Consider the following 20996-nt stretch of genomic DNA (forward strand, 5'->3'; position numbering starts at 1 on the left):
TAAACTTTTTGCCTAGTTTTCTTCTTCTTATGTTCCTTTATTTTTAAGAGAGAGAGACAGAGTGTGAGTGGTGGAGGGGGCAGAGAAAGAGGGAGACACAGAATCTGAAGCAGGCTCCAGGCTCCGAGCTGTCAGCACAGAGCCTGATGCAGGGCTTGAACTCATGAACTGTGAGATCATGACCTGAGCTGAAGTCGGATGCTTAACCAGCTAAGCCACCCAGTGGCCCCTATCTAGTTTTCTTCTGAACAAGTTCCTTGTGCAATCCTGTATCTTCGCATAAGAATGTAAGGAGTCCCTTACATTGTTAAATTGAGATTAGATTTAGATTAGATAATATTCATCCACAAGTGTGCTAACCTCAGCCCCTCCCACATTGCTAAGGATAATCAAGAGTTGGCTGTAGTAACTTCTACTTTGATTTGGAAGTGTGGCTAATTATATATAAATATTATTTCCTATTAATTGGTGTTTTTAGTATAAATGGCCTGAGTTCATTTTTTTTTTCCCCAGGGCTTATTTTATAACCAGAAGGTCAACTTTTCATTTTCCCCATTGGTTTCCTATGGCAATAAAAATACAGGTACTGAAATGTGTCATACGAATTTGAACTGCAATCGGATTTAATGTAACCAAGTAGTTTAAGTGAGGTACCCACTAGGCTGGGCAGTGGCAGTGCTTTAGAAGAATCATTTCCAGTTTTCTGCCCCCAAGGACTTGTAAGGCTAACAGAAAGCCAGACATATCAAAAAACAAACAAACAAACAAACAAACAAAAAACAACTAACCTATATATGATCCAAAGAAAATGTCAGGATCCCGACAAGGTAGAAAGAAACAGAAGGAACTTTCTAATCAGTTGGCATGTAAAGCTAGCCCAGTTGAAAGTGATTTGGGAAGTATTACTTTTAAAAAAAAATTAAGATAAATTAACATAAGAAGAAGTTGGATCTGAAAGAGACCTTTGAAACAAATCTAATGATTATTTTACAAAGGGAGAAACTGAGGTGGAAACTGATAGGGGGACTTTATAAAGTCACAAAGATTGGAATAAAGGAGCCAGGCCTCACATGAAAATTCACAGATTTTTAAGCTGTTGCTTCCTCGGGTAGTATGCTAGACCATGTAAATGAAGCTAAATTAAGTTAATGAAAAAGACATGGAGTACTTTGCTCAGGAAATCTGTCAAACCAACAGCGAGTGGCATGGAAACATCTGGGTGTAGAAATGGGGGTTCCTTGCAGAATTGCTGAGCTGTATGGCAGGTGTTGCTTTCATGCACGAACTCTGGACTGTCGTGGTTGAAGTAACCCCCAGCATCCACTGAATACATATATCATAAAATTCACCCGTTTTACGTGTACAACTCAAGGAGTTTTGGTAAATTTGCCAGGTTCTGAAACAATCACCAGAACACAGAATTAGAACATCACCGTCACCTCAGTAGTATCCATGGTGCCATACAGTTAATCCCTGTTCCTATCCCCGACCCTAGGCAACTTTCTGTCTACACCGATTTGACTTTTTGAACGTTTCATACAACTGGAATGACACTGTGTGGTCTTCTGTGCCCGGCTTCTCACACTTAGTATAATTTTTTTCAAGTTTATCTTTGATAAATCATGTTTCAAAATTCATTCCTTTTTATCGCTGAGTACTATTCCATTATATGGGCGTACCACACTTGCATTCATTCTCCAGCTGATGAAAATCTGGGTTCTTTCTACTTTCATCTATCAAACGTGGTGTGAACATTTGCATGCAAGTCTTTGTGCTAACATACCAACACAGACATTAAGATGAGGGGGGATCCGTTGTAAACCTCCATCAATTCCAAGAGCTTTATCTCACAAATTAGGATGCATCTTACAATCAATCATTTATCTATCAAGGTCCCAAAAGGAAGGAGATGGCACACTCAAGCTAGGATAATGTGAGGAAGGTCTAATAAGGAAATTGAATGTAAAGGTCAAAACAGAACCAAAGATGGAGCCCAGGAAGGAGACAGTCACGTAGGTAAGAGTTTGCCACCTCGAATGCAAACTGGTGCAGCTCCTGTGGAAAACAGCGTGGCTATTCCTCAAAAAATTTAAAACAGAATTAACATACGATCCAGAAATTCCACTACTGCGTATTTACCCAGAAAGTACGAAAACACTAATTTGAAAAGATATATTCACCCTTAGGTTTATTACAGCATTATTTACAATAGCCAAACTATGGAAGCAGCCCAGTGTCCCTCAATGGATGAATGGATAAAGATGATGCACTACAGATATGTATATGTATATGTATATGTATATGTATATGTATATGTATATGTATATGTATATGTATGTGTATGTGTGTGTGTATAATAGAATATTACTGAGCCATCAAAAAGAATGAAATCTTGCCATTTGCAACAACATGAACGGATCCAAAGAGTATAATACAGAGACAAACAAAAAACAGACTCTTAACTATAGAGAACTGGTGTTTATCAGAGGGGAGGTGGTGGGGGGTGGATGAGTGAAGTAGGCGGATGGGATTAAGAGTACAATTACAGTGACAAGTACTAAATAATGTATAGGATTGTTGCATCCCTATATTGTACAGCTGACACTAATATCACACTGTATGTTGGGGCGCCTGGGTGGCTCAGCCAGTTAAGCGTCTGACTTCGGCTCAGGTCATGATCTCGCGGTTTGTGAGTTTGAGCCCCATGTCGGGCTCTGTGCTGACAGCTCGGAACCTGGAGCCTGCTTCCGATTCTGTGTCTCCCTCTCTCTCTCTGCCCCTCCCATGTTCATGCTCTGTCTCTGTCTTTCAGTAATAAACAAATGTTAAAAAAAAAAAAATTACACTGTATGTTAATTACACTGGAATTTAAAAATACATTTTTATTTTATTTATTTTTTATTTCTATTTAAATCCAAGTTAGTTAACATATAGCGTAACAATGATTTCGGGAGCAGAACTCAGTGATTCATCATTTACATATAACACGCAGGGTGCATCCCAACAAGTGCCCGTCACCCATTTAGCCATCCCCCCCAACACCCCGCCAGCAACCCTCAGTTTGTTCTCTGTATTTAAGAGTCTCATGGTTTGCCTCCCTCTCTGTTTTTATCTCATTTTTTCCTTCTCTTCCCCTGTGTTCATCTATTTTGTTTCTTAAATTCCACATGTGAGTGAAATCACATGGTATTTGTGTGTCTGTGACAGACTTACTTCACTTAGCTTAATACATTCGAGTTCCATCCAAAGTGCTGCAAGTGGCAAGATTTCATTCTTTTTGATCACTGAGTAATGTTCCATGGTGTATATATGCCACATTTTCTTCATCCATTCGTCAGTCAACAGACATGTGGGCTCTTCCCATACTTTGGCTATTGTCGATAGCACTGCTATAAACACTGGGGTGCATGTGCCCCTTTGAATCAGCATAAAAAGGACATTTTATTTATTTATTTATTTTTAATTTTTTTTTCAACGTTTTTTATTTTTTTATTTTTGGGACAGAGAGAGACAGAGCATGAACGGGGGAGGGGCAGAGAGAGAGGGACACACAGAATCGGAAACAGGCTCCAGGCTCCGAGCCGTCAGCCCAGAGCCCAACGCGGGGCTCGAACTCACAGACTGCGAGATCGTGACCTGGCTGAAGTCGGACGCTTAACCGACTGCGCCACCCAGGTGCCCCAAAAGGACATTTTATTTTTTTTAAATTTTTTCAACGTTTTTTATTTATTTTTGGGACAGAGAGAGACAGAGCATGAACGGGGGAGGGGCAGAGAGAGAGGGAGGCACAGAAGCGGAAACAGGCTCCAGGCTCTGAGCCATCAGCCCAGAGCCTGACGCGGGGCTCGAACTCACGGACCGCGAGATCGTGACCTGCCTGAAGTCGGACGCTTAACCGACTGCGCCACCCAGGCGCCCCCAAAAGGACATTTTAAAAAAAGAGTTTGCCATCCTGAGGAAAAAGCCCCCTTCTATCAAGGAGCACATTCAGCACGAGGTTCCCTGGGAGAGAGCTAAATGAATAAATCCTGCTTCCCCTCTCCTCTCCTCTCCTCTCCTCTCCTCTCCTCTCCTCTCCTCTCCCCTCCCCCCTCCCCCCTCCCCCCCTCCCCCTCCCTCTCCAGCAAGGGTTCTCCACCGGCCACACCCAACTGGAAAACAGAGAACAAGGGCCATGGAGACAGTCCATATAGACCAGCCTTCCAGGGCAGGGAGCAGGTGGAGAAGAGTAAGGGATGAACACAGAAGGGTAATCAACCTACATATCTGGCAGTGTGTCAAAGTTAAATTGGCAAAGTCTTCTTCTTTTTTTTTTTTTTAGCAATACACAAAACAATGGTGCACCTTCATTTGAGAACATTAGCCTTGATGAAATAAGATAGGATCCCAATTTGGCAAGAATCATGTGTTCACATATACATGAAAAAATCTGGACATAAATATCTCATGTTCATGGGGGAGTTTAAGAGGAATCCTTCTTGTCTACGTTAAAATGTTCTGTAACATTAAGATTTTTTTTTACAGTGAATATATCCTATCACCAAGACTTAGATCTTCATGGTTTCTGAACACCAAGCCTCACTTTTGTTCTTCAAGCTTCCTTTCATGCCTACTAACTCCCCTTTGTCCACGCTGTTTTCTCTGATACAGAATATGGCCTTCTGCCTTCTATTTAGAAAGTGTTTTAATAATAGTGTGTCGGAGAGGAAAGATTTAATAAACAAGTCAATGAATAAATCAAAGTGTCCCGAAGTTAGGTGTCTCATCTAGCTCACTGATCACACTGGTGATCTCTTAGCCAAGTTACGAGGAAATTAAATACCACAAGAAAAATACTGATGAATCAGAGAAAAAACGAGGAGAAAATGGAGGAAAAAAGGAGAAACAAAATTCTAAAAGCAAGAGAAAAAGTCAAGAAAAGATAAAATGGAATTTTTCTCAAGAAGGTTAAAGTAAGTGGCTAGGGTTTTATCTTTTTGGCCTCTAAAATGTGTATCATTTATATGTAAGTGAAAAAAATGGACATAATCTTTTCTGACGAGCCCAGAAGTTCTATTAATAAACATTTATGATGCCAAAGAAAACAATAAGTTTTTAAGGGGCAACAAAAAGCAAAGAAATGATGCTCCTGAAAACATTCAGTTTTCCCATAGAATATTTCAGAATCTCTCCACCCACCTTCTTTATCCACACTAAACCTTCACCAGAATTCAGTGTTGTTTTATTTAGAATACTATAAAATGCCAAGAAACACCTTTTCAAGTTTCTTGAGATGAACTGTGTGCTGATAATATTTTAATAACATTTAAAAGGTGACACATCAGTTGTTACTTTCTAATTTATAAAAATTTCAATCCCACAGTATTTCCGTGACACGACGCATCAAGCGATGTTTTGTGAACAAGGGTGAACAGTTAAGCATAATTTATAACATCATTTATACGGGAAAATGTGTTCCAAGTTCTGAACGACCAACTTACAGACAAACTTCCGGAACCCGACCCATTCCTCCGCTAAAAACTGCCTGACTGGTTTCAACCTGTGAACTCACCAACACGTCGGTCAGGGTTGTTAGCAAAATAGCTCGGTTGGCTCGTCTAACTATCCCATTCCACTTAGTCACTTGTCCATTCATTCGTGTATGCGTGCATGGTGCGTGCATTCAGCAAATATTTACTGAGTGCTTACTCTACCAGTGCGCTGGGCTGGAAGTGAGATGATGGGGACACAGAGTTGAGCGACACATGGTCCTGCCAGCAGGAAAGAAACTTCTGAGCGGACCAAGCTAGCCAACGACCCTAATGCATTGTGAAAAGGCAAGGGAGGGAGGGAAAGAGGGAGGGTGGGAGGGAGGAAGAAATATAAAGGAGAAGGCATTTCAAGAAGAGAGGCCAAGGCCCCAACAACAAATAGCTCGGTGTGGGCAAGGAAGCACCAGGAAACCAGTATTCTGAAGAGTACAGTGCCAGACCACACTTGTGCAGTACGAGGATCGACCCGTGATCACGAAGGAACTAACAGACCATTTCAAGGAAGAAACTCCTTCATTTCTGGCCCCTGTTGGCCAACCTTTGAGGATGGGTTTAAGCACGCAAACAAAACGTTGAGATTTTGGTTAGCTCTGTAACCCTCCGGGACCGGGGTCAGCAAACTATAGGCTGTAGAACTCTGTGGCCTTCAAGCTCAGAATAGATTTTACATTTTTGAATGGCTTTTTAAAAATCAAAACAATAGGAATATACTGTAGCACATGAAAATTAGAATGAGATTCAAATTTCAGTGTACATAAGGTTTTACCGGAACAGTCACATCCATCCGTTCGCACGGCTGACTGCTATCGCAAAGGCAGAGCTGAGCCGGAAACGGTGGGGACCATGTGGCCCACAAAGCCCAGAGGATTTACTATCTGGCTCTTGACAGTCTGCTGTCCTCTGACACAAAAGACGGACGAATGAAGGAACACCCGTACGATGGCTTCTGTGACTGAACAGACCAGTCGCGATGTGACCTGGGGCTGAACTAGGGTGAGTGGGAACACGGACGGAGAGAGCAGGGCAGGTTCAGGACACGACATATCAAATCAGCAAGGTGCATGAATGGAATCAAAAGTCACGTCAGGGATCATTTCAGGTTTCGGGTTTAAACAACTAGGGAGTGGGCTGTTGTCTCCACCTGAGCGAGAAGACTCAGGACAGATGCTGGAAGTATGAGGTGCCCGTGAACACAGTTCTGGGGAGAGGTCTTGGAGACCAGCTGGATATACATGGGCTGGAAACGGAGGCTGCGATAAATCCTTGCCCATTTCACCTCTGTACACTGAATTCCACAAATCACTTCTCAGATGCCAAATATGGACTCTGCTTCCACAGCAGATGAATGAGTATTTTGAGCAACCGTGTGGTGACAGTGTTTATCAGCCAGATGTTCAGCTCCGGCCGCAGCAGCAACACATTCAGATAACAATGTTTGTGTAATTGTTTCGTTCCTGGGGTATATGACATTTGGGGCTTACTCTTTTATTAACCAAAAGAAAAACGGGCAAAAAGAGAGAGAAAATTAAGGTGTTGACACTAATGGTAAGAAAAATAAGCATCATTAAAGGCAGAAATTATTAAGCGTGCCCAGATAGTCCCTGGATTTAAGCTGATGAACACACGATTCATTATGAAGGAAAAACAGTAAATTAAGGAAAACAGGTGTACATTGGGGGAAATACCTTCTAGTCGAAGACAATGTCTAAAAAGAGAGGTATAATTAGGGGCTCTATAACCGTTTTTTCACACACATATCCCAAGGCTCCCAGAGTGTATTTGACTTCTGTATGTGTAACCACCTGACACATTTTCAGGAACTCATTATTCTGAGAGTAGGAGACTCCATGCGTTAATCTGGGAGAGGCTGAGAAGCTACACATGAAAAAAGTAGCCAAAGAGAACAGAAGGAATGAGAAGAAAGGGTTGCATCCTGAAGAAACCAGTGTTTATTGGTTAAGCCAGGTGAAGAGAGCCCACAAAAGACACTGAAATAAGACAGCCCGGGAAATATGCAGAGAACCAGAAATACCACGATAGAAGGGAGTAGATACCCAAGGAGTCAAGTTCCAAGAAGGGTTAAGTTATGAGCATTTCAATGACAGCAGCCACTGCTGTCTCTGCCCCAGACCTTCTTCACTCTTTTTGCTAATAGCGCCCCAACTCTGCCTTGGGAACCTCTCTTTCCCCACTCCCGGTCACGCGATCTGAATGTACGGATCCCACCCATCGCTCCAAAGATGGGCCATGACCATGACTGGCTTCGGCCAACCCTCATATTGACCAGAGTGACTGACTGGTTCGAGGCTGGGCAGGAACCCCAGCAGAGACGCTGGAGTGCAGGGAGGTATTCCCTGGGGCTTCGGAGAAAAACACATTTTCTCTGCCTTTCCTGGAAGGTTTACCATGAGGACGTGAAGTCTACAACAGCTCGCAGACATACTGCCGTGAGAGGGGAGATCTGGAGCCGGGAGGAGGGGTGAGTAGGAGGTTGAGGGGCGTGGAGAGGTGAGTAACTGCCGCTGAGGAGTGCCAGGGTGAAGCCAAACCATGGGAGGCAAAGCAAGGACATGGAGGGAATCCAGGTCCCTGGTGAATCACTTCAGGCACTGGATTAAGCCTCAGCTAAGGCCAGCACTCACTTCAGGATTTTCAGTCGCATGAGCCAAGACATTGGCTTAAACATTGGCTTAAACATTCTCCATTATGTTTAAAAAGTCAGAGTAAAAAAAATAAATAAATAAAAAATAAATAAATAAAAATAAAAAGTCAGAGTAGCTTCAAGCAGACGAGACAACGAATCCCAGTTGACACAGAGGGTCACTGGTGACCTCAAGGAAGGCGATTCCAATCGACTGGCAAACACATTAAATGTGACGGATTTCTCCTAGAAGAAATGTGGATGGAAGAAAGAAGTGTGGGCGCACCCAGAAGAGGATGGGGTGTGGTCAAAAGAGGACTGTGTTTAGTTTTGTTGTTGTTGTTGTTGTTGTTGTCACTGGCTGTCTGTTTGCTGGCTTGTTTTGAGACACAAGATACCTGAATCTGATTTGAGAACGAACCGTAAGGATCTAAAACGGAGGAGAGAGCTGAGGGTATAGAAGGGAAAGTGAATGGCTGCAAATTCCGCTTTCAAATTAGGGAGGGAAAGGCTTTATGCTTTCTGGTCGCTCAACTTCAGGAAATCTCTGACAGGACTGTCTGGAAAGGGGATCTTAGAAGCGTTCAAGAAAATGTACAGATCAGTTTTATTTCCTGTACTTTTACTAAAGACATTTTTTTTTTCAGATTAAAGTCTCTACTCTGCAAAGAAGAAAGCTTGAGGAGGCTATAAAGAGGGTCTTCCAAAAATGTACAACACAACCGGCCAAAACAAGATTGCGTTCACCAAATTTCACTAGGCAAAGACTAGCTGGCATCCCTGAACCTTCAAAGAGATTTGTTTTCTACAAATAAAAAGTACTGTTTCCAACAGAAACTATGGTCGAACAGTGGGATGTTTAAAGAAACCACCATATTCCCAGGCCTTTGAGGTCTACGAAATAACAAAAATAATCTCTCCCGTGGCATGTTGCTGGGCTAGAAGAACCCTGGGCCTCACACCTCAAATTCTCAGGTCTAACGAGGAGTTCGAACCATCCGCAAATGAAATGATATATCTGTGAAAAATGCAGAACTGAATGCCTGGATGAAGATCTTTGATAGATATGAACTCCGGGTCAATTTACGCCAAAGCTGAACTGTTTAACTGTCTATTGAAATGCGACCTGTCAAATCTGAGTACAATTGAGAGATTAACACAGTTTTCACATTTCAATGTAGATACTTGGCATGTAGCACTGGGAGGAAGAGGGGTGGGACTAAATCCTTCATACTGACAAACAACAACTGTTTGACACCTTCATCTGGACATTCACGTGGGCAGAAACAAAATACTTGTGTGTGTGTGTGTGTGTGTGTGTGTGTGGATCCAGAGGAACTGAAAGCCGATGAAGAAGCCCTTTGAAAATGACAGACTCTTAGACAGACTTAGAAGACTAAAACTCATCACACTCATTCCTACCTCTGGCTCACACTTCCCAATGCACAATGATACAACCCAGCTCAATTTTTTTTAATTTGTTTTTTAAAGTTATTTTTGAGATAGAGGGAGAGAGAGGAGAGAGAACAAGCAGGGGAGGGGCAGAGAGAGAGGGAGACACAGAATCCGAAGCAGGCTCCAGGCTCTGAGCTGTCTGCACAGAGCCTGACACAGGGCTCGAACCCACGAACCACGAGATCATGACCTGAGCCAAAGTTGACCGCTTAACCGACCGAGCCACCCAGGCGCCCCCAACCCAGTTCAATTTTATGATCTAATGCCAAATCCACTCGTTGTGCAGAGCAGCCCCTTGCTGCAGCCGCCCCCCGCCCCGATCCCCCCACTGTGGGGAGGGGACGCGGCCACTGCCAGCCACCTAAACTCTCAGAATGCCGAAGAAACACCTGCAGAATTAAAATGTACATTTTTTTTTCTCCAGGATGCCTTTACCTCAAAACAATGCTTACAGAGTGATTTAGAGACTGGGGGGATTAATGATTTTCGTGTTTAAAGTTAATAATGACAGCTAACACATTACTACGTGCCTCCCACATGGTAAAGTCTTTATGGATAGTTTTTCATTTAATCGTCACGGCAATGCAAGGACATCAGCGTCATTTTTCTCCTTGTGCCTGTGCTGCAGATTAGGAAACAGCAGCACAGAAGGGCTAAACAGGTTGCCCAAGACCACCCGGCTCATGAGAGGCAGAGGCAGCCTGCAGAGTGAACAGCCTGGCCCACCGCCCTGGGCCACCTCTGCACGGGGAGGAGACTAGGAAGCCAGCAGAAAGATAACTGAAGATCACTTTTAGGTCAGGGATTCTCTGACTCTACCCTTGCTTTATCTGGCTAAAGCCAAGTACTTCCAGGTCAACCGCCACAGGAACACTATACGTACCTTGAGCACAGCTGGAAACAGCACGGTTAGCATGTGCGGCTCAACAAGCAAACTGTTCACCAACAGGAAACGCACTTCTATTCTACCAACGTCACATTCCCCTCTCGGCCTGCCAAGCGCGGGCCTGACCAGGCCTACAGTTTTCATTTTCGCTCAGTCCCCAGGGAGACAAGCCCTTATGGGTCGAGGCAGATTTCTGCCACACAAAGGTAATCTAAGAGACTAGCCGATCTCTAAAATACGGCTTCTCTCTCTGGCCGTCAGCACATGCCCACCAATCCTCCCCAGTGAATGACCAAAGGAGAAGTGATCTGGAAGAGGCTTGAGACGGGGGGTGGGGGGGCAAGGACTTCTATTTTAAATCCTGAGACCGCAGGGGCCGTGGACAACTTGTGGCCCTCGGTGCACATGTCTCCCTGCCCCCCAGCCTGACGTCAATGGGAAGGAGACTGTGCGAGAACCGGGCCTCTGGGTGGCATCCAGAGACTGTTCTTAAGAACATAAAGTCTACTAAGTTGCTCAACCCGGTGTAGCACGAGTGTCTGAAAACAAGCCTGCGATTCTGCCTGGGCTCAAGTGGGCAGGATTGGAAGACGCCGTTTCTACTCTGGGCCCTTTTGTTGAGCCGCGATTGTGCAATTCAGCCATGTCCCCATGCTCTCTGTAAAGTGTGAATCAAATTTTCTGTCAGGGAATAGTATTTTCCACACTCGTGGAGAGCATAATTTGAGAAACCCTGGTTGCTTGCCAGTTTTTAAAAATTCTGACTGTCTGTGACAAGGGAATGTATCATTTTTTGCCCAGAGCCCTACGCCAATCTCCACATGCCGGGAGACCGGCCTCTGTGGGTGGCTGCTTTGTGGTGACACCAGGGTCCATCACCTTGTATGCCCTTCGGCAGAGGCGAATCCGGGGCTACAAAGGAAGGACATTCCTTCCCGTCGCACCGGCGGCCAGAACGGGAAGAGGTCTGGGTCCCCAACTTCTCTGACGGTGCACCCTTCAAGTAGAAGACTCGTGATCATGCCCTTCACAGATGTACATTGGTTTTTATACAGATTACACACCCACATTACCGGTCCATGCTAGTTCCATTACGAAACACACAAAAGTGCCACTTTAGGAGAGGACATGAGAAAAAAACAGATGTAATTATAGAAGTTCTAAGATTTTCTCCTTACGCTAAAATGGGTGCCCACACTCCATTCTGGAGATCCCGATCTAACTCAATCCTCTCATTTTGTAGATGATGACACTCCATTCAAAGAGGTAAAATTACTTCCAATGGGACTCACCGAGTTCATGGAGAACCCGCAAATCTTGAGCCCGGATCAAGGCTCCTTCCTGAAGGTTGCCAACAGCAGCTTGAGCTCTATCTCCCTGCGGGGCATCTGTGCGCACATCGGGTGTCTGGGTTTGTCCTAATGCCCAGGCATGTCGCTGGCACTCACGGTCCAGGCCAGGGATCCCAAACCTCCCCCAGACTCTAGCAGGGCACCCCACACAATGAATGCCCTACTCCGCGTGTCAACAGAGCCCCTGCTGGGAGCGACCCTCTCAGGACGGGCTTCCTTTTCGTGACAGAAACTTCATCAGTGACAAGTCCGTGCTATCCTCACCGCACCAGCCACGCTCTCGGATCCTTATGAGTCATTAATTCCATTTCATTTTGCTCCACAATATTAATCACAGTATCTGTCAAAGAGAAACTCACTGCTAGAGCCTTTGTATAATTCCTGTCATTTTATGTTCTGCTCTGCCCGAGTTTCTTAACCTCCGTGCTAGTGACATTCAGTGCTGGAAAATTCCTTGTTGGGGGGAGCAGTCCTATGCACTGCAAATGTCCAGCAGCACCCCTGTCCTCTACCCACCAGAATCCAGTAGCATCCCTCTAGTCATGACAATCGGAATGCCTCTGGGCACTGCCCAAATCACCAGTAACCAGAACCCCTGCTCTAAGGCCAAGGCTGGAAATGAGAGAGCTAAGCTACACAGGCATAAAGGACAGGAGACATCCCATCGCCTCGTCCTTAATTTCTTCTGTCAATATCAGCCTACGGCTTGGCATGAAGACACAACGCACAGTTCACAGAACATGGGGGCTGATGCTCCGTCCGTCAGCTGTGTGCCTCCAGTCCGACAACAATGTCTGGCATGCAGCAGACACAGCTCAGGTATTTACTGAATGAAAGGAGCCTCCTTCTGTACAATACAGACCTTAGTTAACTCAAGCCTGAATAAGTGAGCCTGATTCCAGTAACAGAAGCCCCAAAGACCTTCTTGAGAAAACATCAGAAAGTACCCATTATGATAGCTTTGCAATATATGAAGGATTTGTGGTGTGGTTAATCATTCCATCTTGGAACGACCCAACCAGAAAGTAACCATCAGATTATCTTGCCTCTTGTTATCAGCAAGGTTCGGCATCCAATTGCCTTTCCTATTTTGCGGTGGCCTTAGTTTATCTTAACGTCCTTCGGTATTATCTGGGAAAGCATTTGAATTGCCAATCTGAAAACAGGGCTGTGCAACATGCTTTGAATTAGAATAGAATTTCAAATTTGGCCTGCTTAAATTCATATCCAGCAAGCTATTTATGACTGCTAAGCAGGGATTTTTTCTTTCTTTTTTTTTTTTTTTTTTTTTAAGAGCGAACTTCAGTGAGCTGCCCTGGGGATTTTTTTTTCCTTTGGTTGGGATTTTATAATCCAGAAAACCTAAGTCTTCAGTTTAAAAATAAGCAAGACTCCCTGGAAAATAACAGAGCCTCGAAATACAGAAAGAAATGTGCCAGTTACCCTGCCAGCCTCGGGAAAGAAGGCAGGCGCAGGCCCCCACTGGGCTCATCTGGATGTGGCTTCACTTGCCCGGTCCCATTGCCTGGGCTCTGACCAAGGCAGCCTCATCATGGTCTCACCAAAAGGCCACAGGCCCACTTTGGGCCTCCTCTCGCGTTGGAACAGGCCTCAGTTCCCTCTCCCCAGGTAAACCCCATCTCTCTTACATTCCTCCATCCAGAAAGCCTTCTCTGATACCTCCGTCAAAATCACGACCACACTCATAATCCAGACCACACCCTTCCCCACTTAACCAAACCTTGTCTCATAGGGCTTGGCTATGGCTTCCTACAGATGAAGCTGGTCTCCCCATTTAAGACTAAATTCCTTGAGTGTCCACATGCCTAGACCCACCAGCAGCTAGCTCAATTCTGGCCCTGTGGGGAGGGCCCAATAAAAACTTGTTCACTATGCTATTCCAGATTGTCCTATGTGTATGACTCTGTGCCCTGTTCTTTATGTACAATATTTTGGGGGTTCTTTGTGATTTGTATAAATGCAAGGTCCACCTGGCCCTATTCTTAACAAAACCCACAAAATGGATTCTCGTTGGGATGGCTGTGGGCAGTGGGTTTTCCAGCAGGCTCCTAAGACAGAGGAACCCTCAGGAGATTGCATGCACACCCACTGCAGAAAGAGACCCAGCAACCACACCACCTTCCCACTCGTCCCTCGTTCTCTAAGCACACAGACGCTATGTTACTAACTGCCGGGCTCACAACGCCAGCTAGTGGGGACGAAAGGGGATATAGCCTCGGCTGAAGTCAGCTCTCAGGAACAAAGGTCACCAATGGTAGGAATGTAAAATGGTGTCGCAACTTTGGAAAACACTTCGATAATTTCTTAAAGAGTTAAACATCACACTCCTTAGGATAGCTCTATAAACAAACAAACAAACAAACAAACAAACAAACAAACCTTTTAACAGAAAATAACAAGTGTAGGCGAGGAAGTGGGGACATTGGACCCTGGTGCAGCCTGTATGGAAATGGAATGGAGTCTCGTCAAAAAATTAAACACAGAACTACCCTATGAGCCAGGAAGTCCATTTCTGGGTATATACACACAGAACAATTGAAGGTAGGTTCGCAAAGAGCTATTTGTACACCCATGTTCTTAATACCATTATTCACAATAGACAAAAGGTGGAAGTAATCTGAGTGTCCATCTACAGATGAACAGATCAACAAAATGTGTCTGTACTTACAGTGAAGTATTATACAGCCTTGAAAAAGAAATTCCGGCATATGCTACAACACGGATGAAGCTTGAGGACATCACGCTAAGTGTAGTAAATCAGTCACAAAAAGACAAACACTCCCCGAGTCCACTCACATGGGTACAGAGATTAGTCAAGTCTACTGAGCGTGAAAACAGAATGGTGGTTGTCAAAGGCTGGGAGGAAGGAAGAAAGGGGAGTTGCTTAATGGGTATAGAGTTATAGTTTTGTGGGAGTGTTTTTGTTTTTTGTTTTTTGGTTTTTTTTTTTTGAGAGAGAGAGAGAGAGAATGAGTGAGCACAAGCAGAGGAGGGGCAGAGGGAAAGGGAAGGAGAGAATCCCAAGCAGGCTCCATGCCCCATGCAGGGCCTGGATGCGGGGCTCGATACCACAGCTGTGAGATCAGGACCTGAGGCAAAATCAAGAGTTGGATGCTCCATCCACTGAGCCACCCAGGCGCCCCTAGAGTTTTCGTTTTTTAAGATGAAAAAGATACTGGTTGCACAACAAATGTGAATTCATTTAACATACTGAACTATAGACTTCAAAATAATTAAGAGGGTAAATTTAATGTCCTGTGAGTTCTACCACAATTAACATTTAAACAAATTTTTTGATCCAGCAATCCCACGCCTCATATCTTCCCAGGAGACACGAGAGCAGTATCTGTAAGAGCCAAAACGTGGGAACAACCCAAACGTCTACCAACTGAGAAACAGATCAATAAAAAGCAGTATGTCCACAGAACGTAGTACCATCAAATATAGAAAGAATGGGGCGCCTGGATGGCGCAGTCGGTTAAGCGTCCGACTTCAGCCAGGTCACGATCTCGCGGTCCGTGAGTTCGAGCCCCGCGTAGGGCTCTGGGCTGATGGCTCGGAGCCTGGAGCCTGTTTCCGATTCTGTGTCTCCCTCTCTCTCTGCCCCTCCCCTGTTCATGCTCTGTCTCTCTCTGTCCTAAAAATAAATAAAAAACGTTGAAAAAAAAATTTTTTTAAAAATATAGAAAGAGGGGCGCCTGGGTGGCGCAGTCGGTTAAGCGTCCGACTTCAGCCAGGTCACGATCTCGCGGTCCGTGAGTTCGAGCCCCGCGTCGGGCTCTGGGCTGATGGCTCGGAGCCTGGAGCCTGTTTCCGATTCTGTGTCTCCCTCTCTCTGCCCCTCCCCCATTCATGCTCTGTCTCTCTCTGTCCCAAAAATAAATTAAAAACGTTGAAAAAAAAAAAAAATTTTAAAAAATAAAAATATAGAAAGAAGTAAATACTGATACTTGCTACAACATGGATGGCTCTCTAAAACATTTGCGAAGTAAAAGAAGTCGGACACAGAAGACCACACTTTGTATGACCCTACTGACATTAAGTGGCCAGAAGAGGCGAATCCGCAGAGACACGAAACAGACTGAAGGGTGCGGGCGCCTGGCAGTGGGACCAGGCAGCGCCTGTAAACGCATGTGAGGACCTTTACGGGGGTGACAAGCATGTCCCCAAACTGGATTATGGTCACGGTTGCACAATTCTCTAAGCTTGCCAGAAGTCACTGGATTGTACACTTCGAATGAGTGAGTTATATATGAAATTATACCCCAATAAAAAAAGTTACATATAAAAACAAACCACAAGGCCCACTGATCTGTTTTCTTCACGGACTGATGTCCACCTCTCTTCCCCCGAATGTTTGCGTTTTAGGAGTTTCCCCTAATGAGACACAGCTTCATTTCAAAACCCTACTCGCGGCTGATCACACCTTGGAAACAGAGATGCATCATCAAATCCATTCATTCATTCAAGAAGCGAATACGTACCGAGGAACTATGCCGGGCACTGGGAGCAAAACCCACAAGAAGGCAGATGTGGTCTCCTACAGTCCCAGGTTAAGAGTTACAGACACAGAAGCACGCAAAATAAAAGAGGGTGGTATGATCTACAATAGAGGACACAGAGGTGCGACAGGGCACACGGGTGGGGCACGTCAGCTTGATTTCAATATCAGTGCATCCGGAAGAAACTAACCCTCAGCTGAGGTCTGAAGAGCAAGTATGGAGACACAGGTGAGGGAGGTGAGGGGAACTGTTTTCTGAGCAGGTGCAAAGGCCTAGAGGCAAGGGACATGGAACATTTGGAGAAGGGGGTGCTGCTTGGTCGCAGTGTGACGGGTGAGGTAAGAAGAAAAATTTGGGGGGCGCCTGGGTGGCGCAGTTAAACGGCCGACTTCAGCTCAGGTCAAGATCTCGCGGTCCATGAGTTCGAGCCCCGCGTCAGGCTCTGGGCTGACGGCTCGGAGCCTGGAGCCTGTTTCCGATTCTGTGTTTCCCTCTCTCTCTGCCCCTCCCCCGTTCATGCTCTGTCTCTCTCTGTTCCAAAAATAAATAAAAAACGTTGAAAAAAAATTTTTTTAAAAAGAAGAGAAATTTGGGGAAAGCAAGCAGGAGTCAGACCATAAGGGGCCTCCCAGGCCTATGAGAAGGTGTGGGTTTTATCCTAAGTGGTACAGGGAGGCGAGGCAGTGCTTTTAGGAAATGAATAACCGAATCGAATTTGGACTTTGGTGGAGACGAACTGGAGGAGTCAAAACTAGAAGCAGGAAGGCTCATGAGGAAGGGGTTGCAGAAGGATGGTGGGCTGGGCCTGACAAGAGACAGAAGCTGCTAGACAAGTGTACCTGCCTGCCGGGAAGGGGCTTGTTCTCACTCGCCTTCCGGCCATTGCCGTGTAGACCTCAGAATAAGATACCAAGTCCTCCTGGAGCTCACCGGGTTCAGGCATTTATTCTAGTCCCTTCTCCTCTGGCTGCTTCCTTCGACTCAGACACTTGCCATGCTTTGCACCTCCACAGCCTGCCTCATCCCTATCCGTTCTTGACATCTCCATTTAGAAACCCTTCCTGCAGAAAGCCAGCTCAGACAACCCAGCCACACCCTAGGCTGGAAGCCTCCCCTACACGTTCCCTTTGAAACATGTGCCTATTCCCTACAAAGCACTCATTACGTATTTCTGCAGTGCAAGTGCCCATATGCTGATCACTGAGTGCACGCTATCCCACAGAACTTTCTATGATAACAGAGGTATTCTGTAACTGTGCTGCTGAACACCATAGCCACTAGCTACGTGCAAGCACGTGAAATGTGGTTAGTGAGACTAAGAAACTTTATATTCTTTAGATTTAGATTCAGATCCAGACGTGGCTACCATATTGGGCAGCACAGCACGAGGCATGATAATCTGTAAATGCAGGTACCATACGTCGTTCATCGTGGATACTGGCACTGGAGACATGCGAGCACGTGACAAATATTTGTGAGTGAGTGACTAGTATACACAGGCTCAGAGCACCAATAACTCTATTCATTCATTCAATTCATTCATTCGACAACCACACTCATCAAGCATCTGCAAGGTGCCTGCAGCCATTCTGGGTACGAGGGTCACACAGCAGATCCTCTGCTTTCATGGTACTTACACTGTAACGGGGAAGGCAAAAACTAATCATGTAAGCAAAACAAACAACTCCAGAGAGGCAGGTTCTATTAACAAAATAACAGAAGCCAAGGGAAGGGAGGTAGCAGGTGATGGAGAGAGGGTGTCGGTTTTAATGACACTGTATCTCACTGAGCGTATTTGCCAGACTGGCTGCCCCAGCACATATCAAACAAAACTCACCACGGAAGTTAATGGAACAAACTTTAACGGAAAGTAAGATAATTGCTCAGAAATAAATTCTGCTCTCTGATCATCTTGTCATAAAAGCTTTCAAGTATGCATTTTTGCGGAAAGGAGGCAGTGGCCAAACTGACCCATATTCTGTTTCAGAGCTATTAATGTGTCAAATGGTTAGCCCCAGCAGGCAGAGAATTTCTGCAAACTTGCGGAGAAAACCTCTTCTGAATTACTTAATGTCACAACATGTGTCAGAAGCAGGGGCCAATCAAAATCTCCATCTGCACCTTATATCTTCTGTTTCACAATTAAATTCACCCCACATCTCCTGAGCATCTCCCTAAGTGAGAGGGCTGTGCTAAGCGTCAGGATAGAAACCCACAGGTGTTTCCCCTCCAAGAGCTCCCACCCTAGGAAAAACAAGAGAAACCACACATTTAAATCAATCAATCAATCAATCAATACATTTAAAATAAATTTAAAATAAAATTAAAATAAAAGGCCCATATGGGCAGAGTCTGTCACACCATTTTCCTTCTTTTGGTTTTCCTGTGGCTTCCTGAAAGTTCTTTATCCATGGTCATAAAGTCTCCAAGGGTGCTGTATTTTCTCCTAAGACCAAGGTTATTTCATAACTCCGCATCTTGCGTGCAATGAAATCTTCCTTCGCTACTGCAGCATCTAACACCATTGAGATTACAAATCATGTTGCTGGGAAACATGTCAGAATATAGAGTGCATTTTGTAGGCTGGGAAAAAATTTTTCAGGCTGGTCAACGGCAGACAACATATACTAGTCACTTAGCCAGGAGGAGATTCCCCAGTAGGATTATCTGGACTTTAAAAATATTTGCCTACCTCTCCTCGTTGTGCCGGTTAAAGGGAAACTGGGTGGGACAGCACCCCCTAGTTTAAAAAGCCCTGTATAAATGGTCATTTGAATAAAAATGGAGACTCTGCCCTCATAGCACGAGCTGACTGGTGCGCAGATAAGCCAGTATGCAAGAACGGAGAAGAGAGATTGAAAACGTGGCCTCACAAACATCGAGGCACAACGCTGCTGGGCTCACCCCCGGGCCCCGCCCTGGAGGAGGGGACTAATACGCAAGCAAATGATGTGCGCGTGTGTGCACGTATACATATGTGTGCATATGTATAGACATACTCACTTTCAGGTGGAAAAGGAGCTCACCTCCCTTGTTAATTACGACAGCGAGCTTTTGTGGAAGGCGACACAGGGCTTATCATTTATGGTGAGGAAAAAGTCTGTTTGGCCCGAGTGCCGCTCTACTGAGAAAAGATTCCTGAATTTTCTCATGCTCTGCTTTCATGGATTTTCACTATAATGCCACCACCTGGGTCTATGCCATGGACCCGTCTCTCTATGATTCAGTTTCGATGCAGTGAATGTTCCGTCATCAGCTTCCCTTTCCAGTACCTCCGGAAAGCTCTAGACTCTGAAAACACGTCTGTATAATTGAACCACTTCAAAGTTTCCTCATGACACTGTGTTACTACAAAGTCATGTTCCAGCTTTCAATGTTTTTTTTCTTCAACACCACAATACTTGGTTGGTATCTGCTTGCCTTTAAAAGAAAGGCAAACTCGGTCGTTCAAAATCCTTTTCTTAACATGGTTCTGCAATATAGGGATAGACACAGGAGACTTTAAAAATCAAAAATCTGGTTCTAATGCAATTCTAAATTCAAATAGAACTCTCATTTTGATGCTGGACTCCGTGTTCTTTGGTGTGATGGTCCCGCTGCGGCCCTCCTAATGTTTGAGAAAATCATGTCCGTATAAATTTATTACATATGCTTAAAGAAGACGGTTTTTTAAGAAAAAGTCTTTGACTTTCCTTTCTATTTAAACAGCCAGATGCCAGGACAGTGTTTCTTTCTTGGTTCCAAATTAATTCCATGTAAGGACAAAATGTGGATTCAATTGCCAAACTCGCTGGACTCGGAGAACCCCACCAGGGTTCGGAACGAAGGCTGGGGACAGCCGGTGTGGACCGGCCACACGTGAGTTCACCACGATGCACACCCTGGTTCTGTTTTTGGTCCTCCCCTGACGTTTCTGCGGTCTCCGGCCCACCCAAAGGCCACTGTGGCCTAGGACTCGGGTTTCAGAACGCCTCACGCTTTCCTGGTATGTTTATTCCTACGACAGCCTCGGATCTGCAAATATTCATTCCCTATCTGAGGAGCAGGATGTGGGGGAGGGGGCTGTCACAACAAAAAGAGATGAAGCAGACAAGGAATGTCACATGCATTATATTAAAAATCAAAACTCCTCCTCTCCTGAATAGCAAATTGGAATCAATCTGATTTGCCCAACAGCGTAAGAATGGAGACCCCACTACATTAAAGGGTGAGCAGTCAAAGGGGGACGGAGCCAGGCACTGCAAAACGCGTGAGCGAAGCGAACAAAGGAGAGCGTGACATTTCCCGAGTCAAGTCCGGTTTGCTCCTGTCAGTCCTTCTGTGAGCGGTGCCCCTGCACAGAGCCGTTACTCAGGGTCTGGAAACGGGCTCATGGGTTGGGTCAACCCAACACCCCGCAGCCAAAGACGACTTCGGTGCTTTCTCTGGAAGAGTGCGTGCGGGGATATGCACGGAGTGTAGCTGGGACTTGTTTCACTCGGCCCAGACACTACACTTGCTTGCAGGCCATTAGCCATGAAGGCATGGCAGCATTTAAAACAGAACAAGGGGCTCCTGGGTGGCTCAGTCGGTTAAGCGTCCCACTTCGGCTCAGGTCACGATCTCGCT

The 20996-nt window shown here is 45.2% G+C and overlaps 1 protein-coding gene and 1 long non-coding RNA gene across 7 annotated transcripts in view; both read right to left on the reverse strand.

Moving 5' to 3' along the window:
- Positions 1–20996, reverse strand: part of GLIS3 (GLIS family zinc finger 3) — a 502487-nt gene that overhangs the window by 352867 nt on the left and 128624 nt on the right. The window lies entirely within an intron of this gene.
- Positions 14842–16740, reverse strand: LOC131492132 (uncharacterized). The gene is made up of 2 exons (XR_009251889.1): positions 15831–16740; positions 14842–15347 (listed from the first exon to the last, which is right to left on the reverse strand). It is a non-coding gene; the product is annotated as an uncharacterized LOC131492132 (long non-coding RNA).

This window comes from Neofelis nebulosa, chromosome 12 (assembly GCF_028018385.1).
Source record: "Neofelis nebulosa isolate mNeoNeb1 chromosome 12, mNeoNeb1.pri, whole genome shotgun sequence".
Taxonomy (NCBI): domain Eukaryota; kingdom Metazoa; phylum Chordata; class Mammalia; order Carnivora; family Felidae; genus Neofelis; species Neofelis nebulosa.